This window comes from Lagopus muta, chromosome W (assembly GCF_023343835.1).
Source record: "Lagopus muta isolate bLagMut1 chromosome W, bLagMut1 primary, whole genome shotgun sequence".
NCBI lineage: Eukaryota > Metazoa > Chordata > Aves > Galliformes > Phasianidae > Lagopus > Lagopus muta.
Genome location: NC_064471.1, coordinates 5,836,849 through 5,853,340, shown reverse-complemented (window position 1 = coordinate 5,853,340; position 16,492 = coordinate 5,836,849). Strand labels below are relative to the sequence as shown.

General features: G+C 45.0%; 1 pseudogene; it reads left to right on the top strand.

Moving 5' to 3' along the window:
- The first annotated feature begins 563 nt into the window (after positions 1–563).
- LOC125686391 (ras GTPase-activating-like protein IQGAP1) lies at positions 564–15,995 on the top strand (annotated as a pseudogene).
- Positions 15,996–16,492: the final 497 nt, after the last annotated feature.

Sequence of the window (16,492 nt, the reverse complement as noted above, 5' to 3'; positions counted from 1 at the left end):
AATAATTCTTTTCCTAGGCAGTTTGTGTTAAATTTTGTTCCATGGACTGTGACAGAAATCTGGATTGCTCCGTGAGGTGTTAAAACTAGCTGACCTGTTGACTACTGACATAAGGCTTACTTGATTTGAGCTATGGAACTTTCAGCTTTTTTTTTAATGGCTGTTTCTAGGTATCAGTTAGCAAATAAAATGTAGATCACAGTGGCTGGATTTTTTTTACTCAGGTGCTTCTGACACCATGCAAAACTCTCTTGTGGAGAAAGTTCCAGAAGCTTTCAGTGTTTAATTCTGGCTGTACAATAGCAATTAGTTCAATTTATAACACATGAAAAGAAAGCTGATAGGGGTCTGGTTCCAGGTGGTTTAAATTACAAGAGGGAGATGGTGCAGGTGTAGTAACTAGGAGGTTACCTTCAGAGTGCCTTCCTGGTTCTCCGTGCTGCTTGATGTTTATTTCCCCATTGGTGCTGTGTTAAAGTGCAAGCACTGTAGGGTGTAGAGAACACTGTAGAATGCCACGACCAGTCATAGCTACCGGAAGGAAAAGTTGTTATGAACTACGGATGGAAAACATGGACAGTTTTGAGGCTGCTTCTTGGCAGAAGTTGGTGAGGCAGTCCTCTGATAATCAGACAACAGGTAAACTGGTTTAAAAATGAGTCTTACTTTAAAGAGGGCCTTGTGTAGTCTGGTTGTTTACAGTAACGCAGGACTAGTTGGATAAATAACCGATTGGAAAACCTACAAGGGAATGAGGTTGTTTTTTTTAGGTTAGGTTCTTACTATTGAATACAGCACAAGTGCTTGCATGACTGGGAGCCCAACTGTCTGCCGCCGTTGTTGTCATGCTGCCTCTTTGATGTGCTGCCTCTTCAAACTGCTAGGGCTGGCAGCAGCGAGCAGAACTAATGCTGCAATTAGAATGGGTGATGCAGAGAAGACTGTGGCAGAAATGATGAAGCCAGAGGCCCAGCTAGCAGAGGTTTATGCATTTGCTGCCGATCTTTATCCCAAGGAGCTGGCCGCCTTGCAGCAACAAAGCCATGATGTCAGTAATGCCTTCTGATGTCTGTGAATTGATATGGATCACCAAATCTGCCTTGTCTGTTCCACTAAATGTGCCTGTCTTGAGTGTTGGTAGAACTGCCTTGATGCTTAGTCTGTTCTGACGGGATGCTTCATCTTGAAGTCTTGAGCTACTCGGCACTGTGAGATTCTGTTTTAATCTCTTGGTGCTCTAGCAGTAGTTTTGCAGAGCAAGTGTAATTGATCTGTATTCCCCTTTGTACGCAGGGTAACCTCAGCCATGCAGAATTATCTGTTGCTGTAGAGATGCTCTCTTCTGGGGCTGTGATGATCAGGGCTTTGGGTTCAGGGGATGTGAGTGCAGTATGGAGACAACTGAGCAATGCTGTCCCAGGGCTGACAAACACTGAAGATGAGAACTGTCAGAGGTGAGTGTTTGGAAGGTTCCTGTCCGTCTTTGATATTGCTTACATTCCCGAGAGGTTCGGTTTTCTTTTCTTCCCCTTACACTTCAGGTTCTTTCACTGCTTACTCCAATATTAATTTATTCTCCCTCGGTTCTTGCATCTTGTCTTTGCCTTCACCGTTTCTTACTAATCTGCTCTGAGTACCATCTCTCAGACCTTTATCAAGGTTTCACAACAAAGCTATGTTCTGGCCCTACGAGGTTCTCAATTGCACTAGGCCAGCTCCTGCCCTGTGTTTTTTGTCTGAAACTGTCATGTGGTGTTTTAGTGCTTTTCTTGATGGTTTTGCACTGGAGCTGACCACCTTGCTCACAGTCTTTTGTCTTTTTCCTATTCCTTCTTTCTTTCGTCTATGTCAGTTTTAACCCTTGTGTTACTTCTTCCATTTTGTGTTTAGTTCTCATTGCTGTCTTGTGTGTTCCCTGGCCAGTTTTTCATGACACGGTACTTGCTGGTTTTGATTTTTGTTCTTTGACAGATGTGTGGATGATGTGATGAAGCTGAAAGCTCAGATGCGTGCAGAAGAAAATGAGTTTGTCACGTGGAATGATATCCAGTCACGTGTGGATCGTGTGCACTTAGCTGTGCATGAAGAACATGAAAGTAAGTTTTGCTTGATTAGTGCTAGACTGATCCTAGATCGTAAGGTGTGCTAAAACTAGGTGCATGCCAATGAACAATCTTGTTGCTTGATTCATATAGACTGAGATAGTTGCCTTTTGCCACTGCTTCTTGTGTAGCTGAGTTGCCCTGAAAAGGCTGTAATCTAGAGAGGCTTAAATGTTATGTCAGAGCCTGGAATCTTGACTGACTTGCTTCCTGGATCTCCAAATAGACACGGGCTTCCTGTGTGGCTTCAGTTCATCTGATCACGTGACCCAAACAAGTGCAAGCCATGTGCATGCGTGCACCAAAGCACTAGTTTTGCAGCCTTGTATTTGTGAGGCATCACAGCAGAAGCCTGGAAGTTCATGTCCAGCTCCTCGTTTCTTGTAACACTTCTTCTTCCTATAACCCCTAAAACAATAGAGACAACAGAGAACCCAAACCATCATCCATAAAAGGCAGAGAATTTTATAATGACATCAGTTGACGTCTTATGGCAGAGTTTTGGTAGGAAACTTTTTAATTCTTTCACCTGTTAGTGTTTCATAGAATGGCCTGGGTTGAAAAGGACCATAGTGATGGTCTAGTTTCAACCCCCCTGCTGTGTGCAGGTCGCCAACCACCGGCCCAAGCTGCCCAGAGCCACATCCAGCCTGGCCTCGAGTGCCTCCAGGGATGGGGCATCCACAGCCTCCTTGGGCAGCCTGTTCCAGTGCAAATATGTTCAGTTTCTTGTGTGCCCCTGTGCATGGATACTTCTTATCTAGTGTCTGAGGAAGTCCTGAAGCCATAGCGACGTGTACCCTTCTACTGTCCTGAAACTTGGTTTCAAATTCAAGAATGCTTTCTAATGAGGAGCTGTAACATATTGTTGTTTCACAGAGTAGTCTTTTTCTGCCTCTGTTAGCTAATTAATCAAGGATAATGACTGCTTGTCCTCTGTGCCCTTTCCTGAGTCAAAAGTTGCTATGTGTGTTTTCCTTCGTTCTTCATGAGATGGAGTAGTGTCAACCGTAGTGTGCGTGTTTTTGTAAGAAAGGTCTTTCTTTTCCTACTTTCCCCCAGCTTTCTCTCATGGGGAGAGCAGCATGCCTAAAGGTGTGCATACTGTGTGAGCTCTCTAATTTCTCAGGATCTCTATGCAAGGCCTCTTCACCCTCCACAGATTCAGCATTTGTTCCCACTTTAGTGTTGTCAGTCAGCTTGCTCGTAACACCTTCTAGTCCTACATCCAAGTCTTTATGAAAGCATTAAAGAAAGCTGGCTCTAAAATAGAGCCCTGGGGAACCCCTGGAGTGACTGACTGCCAGAGCGATGTGACCTCGTTTACTGTGGCTTTTTGGGCCTGACCCATCAGCCACTCATTCACCCACTGCATTGTATTGTTGTCTAGTCGTATGTTGGATGTTTTGTCCAGGATTCTGTGAGAAACGGTGCTGAAAACTTGACTGAAATCCAAAAAGCCCTCAACGGGCTTTTCTAGGTGAAATACAGAGGTGATCTTGTCATTAAAGAAAGCATAGTTAGTTAAATGGTCCTTGACATGGTGCTTTTTTACAGCAGTCGTACGGTCTTCTTAGCAATCCTGGTTCTTGTGGTGTCCCTAGCATGTATTGTTCCTTAATCTTTGCTCTGTCCAAATGCAGTGCCTGCTATAAAGCGTTCCACTTTGTGATTCTCCTACTGCGTGCAGAAGAAAAAGCTGCAGTCTTTGGGTGTTTTAACTCAAGTTGTATCCACTCTGAGCTCCTCGCTTTCTTCCGAAAGATCTTTGTTGTAAACTCTCCAACTGTGATTTAAACTGTTGCTTCTTTCTGCAAGCAATAATTGAATATTCAATATACGTTGCATCACACGATCTCTGGGTGTCCATTCCAACCCAAATGACTTTGTGATTTGCTGTAGGTTTGGCATGTGTGACTCAGGCTTTGTTCACATTGAGCTAACTGTAAGCTATCTATTTATGTCTGTTTTCAGTTAGTTGAACTGTAGTCCTCGCTGTCCCTGGCAGCACCCACTGTTATCTGTTGTAATACAGCTCATAGTACATGCATCCAATAAATCCTGGTATTTCAGAAGTGAAGGCAGTGTATTTTTGAATGGCGTTTTGTGCAAAGCTATAGCTTGGTGTGAAGAGCTTGATTCTGAAGGGTTCTTGAAAACTTGTAACTTACTAGCCCTGGCCATTGAGGTTTTGATAATTCTCTTCTAGTGGATTTGAGCTACGTGTTGAAGAACTCATTCATGTGTCCATTCATGTGGTTTCCCCGAGGGATCTTTTTTCTGCTTTTTCCTTTATTTATTACTATGTCCAAAAATGTGTGGCTTCTTTAAGGTGGAGAAGTGGTCTTGCTTTCTTTGCTAGTGTAGAAAATGATTGCTATTAAAATGTTGCTATTCTCAGCGGGTATTTGGTTTAGCACTAATAGCACTTTTCTTCCAAAGCACAGTTTCGTGATGATGGTAAAGGATTGGATAAGGATTGGATCTTGTATTTCTTCTTCTATCCCTTTCTCTGTAGGAGTTTTGGCTGTTGGGCTTATCAGCGAGGCACTGGATGAAGGAGACACCAGAAAAACTCTGCAAGCCTTACAGGTTCCTGCAGCAAAGCTGGAGGGTGTAACCCCAAAGGTAGGTCAGCATTATCAGGGCACACTGCTTCGGGCTAAGAGAGAAAGCACAGGTGGGTGTAGTTAAAAGTACCTCTCAAGAAGCCTTTGCATCTGTGTACTGAGGGCATTCCTGATGTTGGGAAAAAAGCTGGGAAAGAGATCTGGAAATGAAAGGGTGAACGCTGCATGCTATCAGCTGATGTCACCTGGCCAGTTTGGATCTGTCTGTATGAAGGAAAGAGAGATGCAGGCATAACACGTGGATCTTTGTGAGCTACAGAGATGGGCTTAAAGATATGAACTGCTGGAGATGGATTGCTCTAGCTAATTGTACGTCCAGAGTGGCAGACGTACCTTCTTTTTGGAGATATGAGGAGATGTGTTCAGTGTCATTTGTTTTTATAAGAAGGCAGTGTTTATCCTAGTAGTTGTGAATTTCCAAATGCAAGTCTCGTTCAGTCTCCATTTTTTAGTGCTATTTGTTAAATGTATCCATAGGTGTAGTTACAGAAAGCAAAAGTGAAGTTTGAGAAATAGGAAAAAAAAACTTGTTAGGTGATGATTTGTTCAGAAGGAGGGGAAAATAGAAAACAAAATATATGCTTCTAGCAAGATGTGTCTGAATGCCTGTCACTCACTAGGTGACGCTGCAGATGCTATGCATTTTTTGCATGGTGGTTGTCTGTTGTGGTAGCCCAGGACTTCTCCTGACTTAGATGGAGTTGCTTCTTGGTGTAACTGGTCTTGTATGTCCAGGGGAAAATGGAGAGAGGAAGAATTATTTCACCTTACTGGCTTAGGAAGGAAGATGAAAAGCTGTATGGGTGGTGTTTGGTTGCCCTGCCTCGGGCAGGGGGTTGGAGATTTGTGATCCTTGAGGTCCCTTCCAACCCTGTGATTCTGTGGTGTACATGCTGCTGATTTTTTTTTTAACAGATGAGTGGGATGCTATTTTATTTCCTTATGCTTACACAGAAGTAGCAGACGTGCTTCCTTTCAGTTGCCTAAGTGTGTTTAATTTCTTTTTGAAATATCTTTTCAGTTGTGGAGGTCATTGTTCTAATTCCAGCGGGGATTTTAGCATAGAGACTGAGATGATACTGTGTTCAACATTGGTGTTTTTTTGTACGTTTGTTTGCTTTGTTTTTTTTTTGACTAAGTGTAAACCTTCACGATGGCAGTGTCCGAAAACTGCGCTGGTGATGAAGATCACTGAGCAGCTTCCTCAGTGGCCCTGAAAGGGTTCATGTTCCTCGGGAACCCATTTTGTGCTGAAGCATTTCCTCCTACTGAGTGAGAATGAAATAAGGAGTTGTTCTTGGTGTGCACGTAAGCTTCTGCCAGGCTGGATTGGTGACTTCAGTTGACGTGAAATTACCTCATTGAGGCGTATGTTCAATGTAGGGCTCCTCCCTGCAACATGGCAGCCATTTCAGAGATGGTGAGATCGTGGTACAGACTAGCACTGTGGGTAGAACAGTTGCTGTCCTGAGTCAACGTGCTTACTAGCTGGTGACTTCTGTAGCTTGGGACTGCGAGGGATTGTAGTTCAGTAAATGCACGGGAAAGATCAGACGGCTTTGATAGTCGTGGGATTGATGACTCTGCTGGTAGAGATGACAGTGCGAGAGTTTGTTCTTCTAAGTCTGCCACCCTTCCCCAACAGGAATTTCTACTTTGCTGAAGCAGTCCTGGGACTCCTTGGACATTCAGATAAAACTTGTTAAAGGGATGTAGGTTTCAATCCAAAGCAGTGGTAATGTGGAGGGTATGTAAGGAAATGTCAATTTTCAGTCCTGCCACAGAACTCTTCATGCTGGAATATAGTGGCTCTTTGTGCAGGGTGATTATTAATCTGTGTCAGAAGTCAATGTTTCCTGTGTCCTGTTTGCACATCAGGAGTTGTTGGAGGGATGGCAATTGCTTCTTCAGATCTCCTTCCATAGTAACCCCCAGGAAGCAGCAGTGGGGGTGGAGGAGCTGTGCTTGGCAGCTGCTGGACTGTTGTTCATGATGTGTATTTTGTGGTTTGCTAAACACTTGTCTCTTGGAAAATTTCTGCGTGTAACATTATTTAATGAGTTTCTTCAGCCAAAACATAAGATACGGTGTGGTCTGTACTCCACAGCAAATGGTCTGTTAAAAGAGAGACTTGAGAGATGCTTTTACTGTTGTACATTTGTATTTACCCCCAGTACATGCAGTGCTTTTTGATTTGCTGGTACAGAAATGTGCAAACCTTTGTGGACGGGACAAGAGCAGCCTGCTGTTGTGTTAGTTCCCCCTCAGTTTTTGGTTGCTGCTCCTGTATGTGCATTTCCACTTCATAAAGTTTCCCTGAACAACTCCTTGCAGCCTGGTACTGGGAAAGGACTCTTGTTAGTCTCTGTTTGTGTCCACCTCAGCGGAACAAAGCTTTTCAGGAAAAGTGCTAGCAATGCTGGTAGGCAGACAGCCAGGTGGCTGTGAGTGGGCAGTGTGCTCGTGCTGCCTGGAAGGCTTCAGTAGAGAGGTGATCCTTGCACTTGGCGTTGGTGAGGCTGCTCGTGTACTGTGTCCAGTTCTGCCCTGCCCCCCCAGACAGGAGACATGAGTGTACTGGAGATAGGCCAGCGTAGGGCCCCTGAGGTGCCTGAGGGACTGGAACAGCTCTCCAGAGAGGAAAGCTGAGGGTGAGGCGACTCTTTAGTCTAGAGATGAGAGGGCTTGGAGGGAATCTCTTCAGTGTATGTGGAAGCTGGAAGCGAGGATGCAGTTGAGGACAAGAGGCATTGAGTACAAGCTGGGGTTCAAGAGGTTCCATCTCAACGTCAGGCAGCACTTTGCAGTGGAGGTAACTGAGCAGTAGCGGAGGTCGACCAGAGAGGGACTGGAGTCTTTTCTTTGGAGTTGTTCAGAAGCCATCTGGATCTGGTCTGTCCTGGATAATGTGCTCTCGGTGTCCGTGCTGGAGCAAGGGGGTTGTACCAGATGAGCTCAGAGGTCCCTTTCCATCTTAAATTGTTCCGTGATTTTCTTTTTTGGGCTCCTTGGAAAGGCACGTCCTATTGGCAAATACAGCTTTAGGACTGAGCAGCGCAGATTGCTTGGCGTTGGGATGTCTTGGTGTTTGTTGGAGTGATACCACTGCTGGAACTCTTGGTGGGAGTTCCTTGTCCTGAGAAGAGTTTTGGCCTGGTAATGCTGTAGTTGCTTCTGCTAGTAACAAATGTCCATTATGGCCTTGTGTTGCAATTGATTAGAAAGATACTGAAGTGCTTCCTGTATCCCTTGAAACTGCAATTGCTCAGAGGTGGGGGTTTTGTTTTGCACAACCAGTGACACTCTTTTCCTCATGCTGCAAATGCTTTCCTCATCATGTTCTCTTCAGGACACTCAGGATGGAACAGCTGTGCTTTGGCTCGATGAAACTCAGGATGGGATTCAGAAGGCTAACAAGGACACTGAAGAGTCACAGAGATGTAAGCATTGTGGCAAATACCGTGGTTCAATGCCATTGTCAACCAAATATTCATCACCAACTGAAAGAATGCGAGCAAGAAATGTACACATGCAAAGGAAATTAGAATACAAGTGTTTGCTTCAGGTAGGTGTAGAAGTTTTTTCTTTCAGCAAAGAATGTCACAGCCTTTCAATTTCAATTCTTTCAATCTTTTTGGAAGGATATGTCATTGTTTCAGTTGTGTTGTGACTGGGTTACATCCTAGGCAGAGATACCTATTGAATCTCTGTCCAAGTGTTTGACATTAGCAGATCACTGTGTCTGTCTGTGGTTGGGTAGTCAACCCAATAGAGGATGTTCATGTGCGCAGTTGTGGTGCATCTTAGCTTTCGTTTGTGTTGTACTGTTGCCTTAATTCTATGAAGTATTTCTCAAAGTACTTTTTTTTTTTTTTTTTTTTTTTTTTTTGCACTAAGTGCAGATAAAAACACAAATCATTGCAGTTGGCAGGTGGACTGTGCCAAAGAACATTTGGTCAAAAGCAGGATTAGAGTATGCTTCTTTGAGCCTGAATAAGATCTTCAGATACCCTTCTACCTGTGTGTGTGTGAACAGACATTCGCTCAGTGCTGAAAATGACTGTATCTCGTGTTTACTGCTTCGGTGAGATACCTGTGGTTGATTTTGTCCTGTGTTTGCAGCAGAGTTCTGGAGTAGCCCTGGGTTAGCTCTTTCCTCATCTTGTTCTTGTTGATAACCTGTTCTGTGTTCAGGTTGCTATTCTTGCTAGGAATGGTGCAGTCACTGGAAAGGTGCTTTTTGAGTCAGTTGTCTGCTGTAGCAGGGCTCTGCAAGAAGCAGCTGCCTTGACTACAGCTGTTGTCAGAGTACAGCTGAGTGAATGGATAAAAGGTTGTAGAGAAATACCGTCGATAAATCAGCACCATAGTAGGACTAAGAGCAAAAAAAAAAGCGCTGTCAGACACTGCCATACACAGATGCACACTGTACTGAAAAGATCGTTGTACACCAAGTTGTCTTTTTTTAATCAGTATTTTTGTGCATAAATACAGGAAGGTATTTGTGTACACTCGCACAGTGCCTTGCTCTCTGAAATTTGTTGTGAGTCACTGAGCTCCTGACTGCCCAGGTAACCTGCCTCCTCCTGTTGTTGAAGTTTCCTTAGGAATTCTGGCCGTGAATGAGGCAGTCGGTCACGGAGATACCAGCCCTACCCTGAGTGCCTTGTGCTCACCAGATGTGGGGCTGTACGGAGTTGCTGCAGAGTGTGCAGAGACATAGCAGCGAGAGTTGGCAGAAGTGGAAAGGAGAAAAATGGCCACAGGTGAACCCCAAATAGCTACCTGCTAGTGCAGTAAATTCAAGATGATTGCCTGTAGAATGGAAAGCAGAGGGGGAGAAATGTGAGGAGCAGTCTCGCGTTCTGGGTATCTTGTTAGAATCTCATGTTACAGGAAATTGAGGCTGCCTTGTAAACTGAAGTCTTTGTTAAAGGAAAGAAAAAAAGGTAGGAAGGAAATGAAAAAGTTAGCAGTGAAATATTCCCCACTTGTAGAATATGTTGTGCTTAGGTAGTTCTTGCGGTGGTTCACTGGAATCTGAGGCGTTCCTTCTATTGCTTGGAGGAAGGGCCCTCTCCATGCATTTCCTTCTTGTAGTATTTGTATGTGAGGAAGCTAGATACGTGTTTGCTTTCAACATAGCAGCATTTCTGCTTTCAGGAGGCAGTGGCAGTGAACGGGTGAAACACTGGGTGAGAGGAGGCTGTCATCATTATCATAACGTGAGGAGCAGAGAGGGAGGATGGGATGAAGCGACGGAATTTGTGCAGAATGACACACAGCTGTCACGGGAGGAGATGCAGGTAAAGTACGTGCTCTTTTTCTCTGAAGTTGAAGTTGCCCTTATTTCAGGCCTTATTGCAACTTTAAGAAGTAATGTTTCCCCACAGTAGTCAAGTTGGCAAGCTTTGTATCTTATTTCCCTGTTCACTGTCTACTTTGCACGTCAGCACCTCTTTGTCCTGTTGTGGAGAATGTGCACACCTTTATCACCAGAACAAGACGGTGGTGTTGCTGCTCACCAAAAAGCAACTTGTAAGTTTCTCTTGAGCAGAATACAGAAGCCGCTGTGTAACATGTCATTTTTGCATCTCCCTTTTCTCTTCCTGGCTCTTCTTCCTACCATGACACTAACCTAGAGCACTGTATCTGGAGTCACGGCAGCATACGAGCGAGAGCAGTTGTGGCTGGCCAAAGAGAACCTGATGGTGAAGCTTCAGGCTTGTTGTCGAGGCTGTCTTGTTTGTCAGGAATTCAACTCCAGAATGAGGTTTTTGAAGAAGCAAGTTCCAGCCATCACTTGCATGCAGGTATGAAATCCCCTAATTGTGTTTGAAGCTTGTACTTGTCAGTTGCTCTCCACACGCACGCTTACTGACTGGTTTTGTTCAACTCAAGCAGTTGCCACGCACAATTATCTTCATTTTGCAAAGTGTTGGAAGGCGTTTCCTTCTCCCTGGGAATCACTATGTATAAATTACTTCTCTCCCTCTTCCCATTAGTCCGTGGGTTTGGAGACTTGAAGATGGCCTTGAGAATTGTGCAATGGATGGTGCATTTGGTTGTTTAGTTTTAGTCATTTGTTCTCTAGCTGTGTTTTGCCCTTGGTGGGGGGTGCTGCTAAGTCCCTCACAACGACAGCTGGTGGTGGAAGAAATAGTTAAGGCTTCACTGCATATCTCTTACGGCATGTCTTGTAAGATGAGCATGTCTCTGTTACATTTTATTCAGCCAAAGGGAAGTGGAAACTGAGCAGCAGAAAGAAGCATCGAATAGTAAATTACTGCTCTTCACTTTGAAAAGTCGCCTTTTTTCTTGTGTGTGTTTTCAGTCCCAGTGGCGTGGCTATAAACAGAGGAAGGCATATCAAATCCGTTTGGATTACTGACGAGCACACAAGGACCAAGAAGTGAAGGTAGCAAATACTATGGGGTTTTTTTTTTGTTTTTGTTTTTGTTTTTTTTTTTTTTGTTAACATTTTTGGTAGCAATATTTGTGGAGAAGACTTTTATCTGACCTGCTTTGGGATTCTTTCCTATAGATTCAGTGACTGGCCAGGATGTATCAAGGCAGAAGGCGTTGCAGAGATCACCTGCAATATTTCAGAGACCACGTAAGAGATTGTGAAATGAATTCAGTACCTGACACTTTTGTTTTTACTCTGCCCTTAACAAGTGTAAGTGGCTGTTTGTTTTTTTTTTTTCCATTCTAGATAAATGACGTTATAAAAGCTCAAGCTTTTATCGGAGGAAACAAAGCAGGAGAAGACTACAAAACCCTCAGTAAGTGTGGCCAAAAGAATAAAGCTAATATGCTTTGAATCTCTATTTGCAGAAAAATACTGTTAGTGAGATCTGCAACACGAAGAGAGCTATGAAAATCAGTTGGGGTGAAGTGGTGCAAAGAGTAGGTAGGTAGGTAGGTGGCTGAAGGAAAAATTCCCTCTGGCTGAGGGAGTGGAATGCGCTGTCAGCAAGTTTGCTGATGACACAAAACTGGGAAGAGTGGCTGACACAGCAAAAGGCTGTGCTGCCTTCCAGCGAGACCTGGAGAGTTGGGTGGGGAGAAACGGAATGAGAAAGAACAAGGGCAGGTGTAGAGTCTTGCATGTGGGCAAGAGCAACCTGAGTACCAGTCTAGGTTGGGGGCTGAGCTGTTGGAGAGCAGCGTAGGAGAAAGGGATTGGGGGATCCTGGTGGGCGGTAGGAGGAGCATGAGCCAGCACTGTGCTCTCGTGGCCAAGAGGGCATCCTGGGGTGTATGAGAAAGAGTACGGATAGGAGGTGGAGAGGTTCTCTTTCCCCTCTGCTCTGCCCTGATGAGTGGAGCATCTCCCTATGAGGAAAGGCTGAGAAAGCTGGGTCTCTTTAGCTTGGAGGAGACTGAGGGGTGGCCTCGTTGATGTTTGTAAATGTGTGAATAGTGAGCGTGAGGAGGATGAAGGCAAGCTCTTCTCAGTGACATCCAGTGATAGGACAAGGGGCAGTGTGTGCAAGCTGGAGCATAGGAGGTCCCACCTAAATAAGAGGAAAAACTTCTTCACGGCAAGGGTAACAGAACACTGGGATGGGCTGCCCAAAGAGGTTGTGGGATCTCCTTTGGAGACATTCAGCAGCTACCTGGACATGTTCCTGTGTGCCCTAATCAGGTGATCCTGCTCCAGCAGGGGGATTGGACGAGATGATCTTTGGAGGTCCCTTCCAGTTCCTGACATTCTGTGATTCTGTGCAAACTTGGTTCACGGTAGTACTTTTGCTGCTGGGAAATAGGAGCGCTGATCTTTGGGGTAAGTTCAGCAAGGTGGACTCCCCTAAGCTGATACTGACTTCATCCTATAGCGTTGACTTCTGTCCTGATTTATTCCATGCCAGAAGTTCCGGATGCTGTCAGGAGTTATTCAAGCCCATTGGTGTTAATTTGACCCTGGACTGGCTGCTGCTTGACATGCTGTCTGCACAGAGGTAACACGTGCCTTAATTTGTTTCCTGTCCTCTGATGTTTTGTCACTTGTTTTTAGTTAATGCTGAAAACCCACCTATGGCTGTAGTTGGGAAATTTGTTCACTTGCTCGATCGGACCCAGATTTTCAGGAGGAGCTGGAGCTAATGAAACTGTGTGAGGAAGTTGTGAGCTTGATCCGATCTAATCAACAGCTTGAAAATGACCTCAATCTCATGGACATCAAGATTGGACTGCTAGTGAAGAACAGAATGACACTGCAGGTAGGAAATGCAGTGCTGGGAGACTAGGAGAGTGAATTGAGGCCAATGGTAGTTAGCTTGAGGACCTTCTGAGCCTGGATCTCACTTACTCAGATTCAGCGGGAACTATTTCCCCCAGAGTTACAGGTTTTCCTCCCAGTAAGTTCCTAACTGTTCCACTAATTACTATGTATCCCTAGAAAGAGAACTGCAGCAGAAACATCAAGGCTTCAAGTGTTTTAAAAACAAAGCACCAGAAAAGAACCCACTCGGGACCAAGGGAAAGCAATAGATGGTATGCTTGAAGGCTCTGAGAACTGTTTGTCTGTTCACTTGTGGCTACATGAGTCATGGACTTGCACACCTTAATTTCTTCTCACGTTTTGTGTGCTGTATCAGAAGGGGGAGGTGATTTTGGAGCAGGAAATGTACTCGGGCTGCTTGGTGTTGGTTGGCTGATGGAAGGCCCCCTCTGTCACTTTGCTGACGATTGATTGCCCACAAGAACAACATTGCTGATACAGCGGTGCCTTTTTTAATTCAAGCTGAAGTTACAGTCACCTTTTCCTTTGGTCCTGAATAGCGTAGTGCTAGGCTTGACCTTGTGTAAAATCTGAACCATGGCAGCAGTGATGTTCAGTTCCAAAGGAGGCTCCAGCTGTTGGGCTGATGCTGGCAGCAAAAAGTATCATCGTTATCAGAGCAGTGGAGGCAGTGAGTCAGCAAAATGGAAACAGTCCCTGCTCAAAGCAATTAGTCCTTGTAGGTTCTCAACCAATTCTGGAATGTGGGGACGAGACAGAAATCGCTGCTATAACAGATAATGTTTCACTTCATGATCTCCTGATGTACCTTGACTGCCTTATCCACACAAAAGGAAGTGCTATCGTGCAGCTTTTTCCCATATTGCGTGTTATTTAAATGTGGAATCTGTCCCTCTGTGTTCTTTGCAGGATGTTGTTTCTCATAGCAAAAGGAAGAACAAGGAACAGCTCTGTGACGTGATGACGCTGAACGAGCAAAAGGGGGGTTTGAAAGCTTGGAGCAAAGAGGAGAGGGAAAAGCTGGAAGCCTATCAGCATCTTTTCTACTTGAGGTATGCAGCTTTTCATTCACTGCTCTTGTCATAGATGCTTACATGTATTGGAACAGTCTGTGCTTCTGCACTGCAGTGTTGAGGCGCTGTCTGTCTTTGTGGTGTTGGCTTTTGTGGACATGTGCTGTATGGGAATTGCGGAGTCATGGCCTGAACCTCTGATTGATCACCTGAGGCGAGCAGTGAGTCAGGCAGAGGAGCACAGGTGAAGGCAATGCAGCTGTGCTGCTGGAAGGGGTGCAGCCAGGCTACAGCCCTCCTAGACCTGTTTAAGAGCTGGCTACCAGTGGGGAAGGATCTTGTCTGGAGATCTGCTCTGCTGGAGTTTTGTAAGTGAGCCCAGGATAGGGGTAAGCCTTCTATTTATTCTCCTTTTGTTAGCTTAGTCTGCTTTGTCAAACTCTCTTGTTTATTTCATAATGACAACATCTTAATAGTCATTGATTATACATGTGCACTAAGTACTTTTTCTTCTTGTTTTAGACTGCTCCAACGTACTTGGCCAAGCTGCTTTTGCAGATGCCTCAAAACAAACCCACAAAGTTCATGGATTCAGCCATCTTCACGCTGCATAACTACGCATCCAGTCAGAGAGAGGAATCTCTGCTGTTGAGGCTGTTGCAAACAGCATTGCAGGAAGAGATCAAGTACGTTGTAGCGTAGGACACAGCCTTGCTGTTGCCTCAGTTTGGGCCGCTGCTAAAATTGAAGCTATTCTTGTGTGATGTCTGTGCTCATTTGCTGATAATGCTGAACTGTCCCTGCCTTCTGCTCATGCTGTTTCACGTCAGTCCTTTCTGTAACCTGGAAGGAGGAGGAATTACCTTTGTTCTTTAGGATTAAAGCCATTTTTCTTTAGCCAATGCTTTGTTGCTCAGGGAGGCACTATTTTTGATCTTCTGCAGTGCTTTCCTAAGATTCAGTCCCATCTAAGTTCTCTGCTGTCTAGTAAGAAGGACTTGGCACAGACTGCGAGCTTGGGCTTTACAGGCCAGAGTGAAGCTGATGCGAAGGTCACTGTTTTCCAGAACTGATGAGGAGGCTGAAAATCAGATGCTGTCTGGTTTGGGTTTTTTACTGGCTGTCAGGCTTAAGGATTCTGGCTGTCCGTTGGCATAATGGAGTTGATTGTCACTTAGGAGTTCGGTGTTTATGACTTCTGGCTGATACGGAGCTTGACAACTTGCTAGGAAGACCAAATACATACAATGTTGGAGGCAGTCATGCCTTTTTTGATGCTTTCAAGTATGAGGATGGTATGTGCCCTCAAACAGGTAACGTCTAAAAGGTTTGCTTAATTATTATTATCTTTTCTTGGAGTAGTAGTTCAGGAAAGTGCATGTCTATGCTTTATTCTCTGCTGCTGGATTTCCCATAGCGGCATGCTGTGAATGGCTTTTGTTGCTGATTGCTTACTTGTTGAAATACTGAAAGAAAATAGTTGTGCCTGTGTAGAACTCCCTTTGTTTCCTCTGTATTTTTGAGATGCGCTCTTTCAACCGTGGTGCCCGTGGTCAGAACGCACTGAGGCAGATCTTGGCCCCCGTTGTGAAGGAAATAATTGAGGACGAATCGCTCAACGTCAGAACGGATCCAGTGGATATTTACAAGTCCTGGGTTAACCAGATGGGATGTCAGAATGGTGAGGCCGGGTATGGAAGCTGTTGCTACTGTTTTTTTCTACAAGTTGCTCAGCTGCTTTGCATTGCTCTGTTAATCGTTCCAAACCATCCCTGGATTCATTGCATGCATCTGTCCAATTGCTACCAGCTTTTTTCCATCAGCTCGAGATGGCTTTCTTCTGAAAGGTGTAAAGATCATCTTGTGACAGGGGTGTTGAGACTATTGGAAGTGAATCTCATGAAGAGATAGGCCAAGAAAAGCCCCAAAGCATTTCTTCTGTGTTAACTCATAGATACAGATACCGTAGATCTTACTCTACCAAGCCAATCTCTGCCCACAACTCGGGCAGGCTGCCCAAGGAGGCTGTGGATGCCCCATCCCTGGAGGCATTCAAGGCCTGGCTGGATGTGGCTCTGGGCAGCCTGGGCTGGCGGTTGGTGAACCTGCACGCAGCGGGGGGTTGGAACGAGATGAGCATTGTGGTCCTTGTCAACACAGGCCGTGTTCATAGAATCACAGCATGCAGCTGTTCCTGTCTGCCCATGAGAAGGTTTCATCCACTTGGTCATCCTGGTTGGTTGGCCTGTAGATCCCCCGCTACGTCATCTGTCCCTGTCCTCCCTTTAATGTGTGTCTATAAACTCTTGATTGGCTCCCATCCGTCCCCAGTCAGAGTTCTGTGTTTCTTCCAGTGCTTGATGTTCACCAGATTTTGAGGATTCTGTTGTTGGTTGTTTTTGTTTTGTTTTTAACACACTTCAAGGGAAGTGGTGGAAAAGCAATGCTATGAAGTAAAAGACAAAAAAAGCCTCAGCGTTCATTGCTGCTCACTTAGCT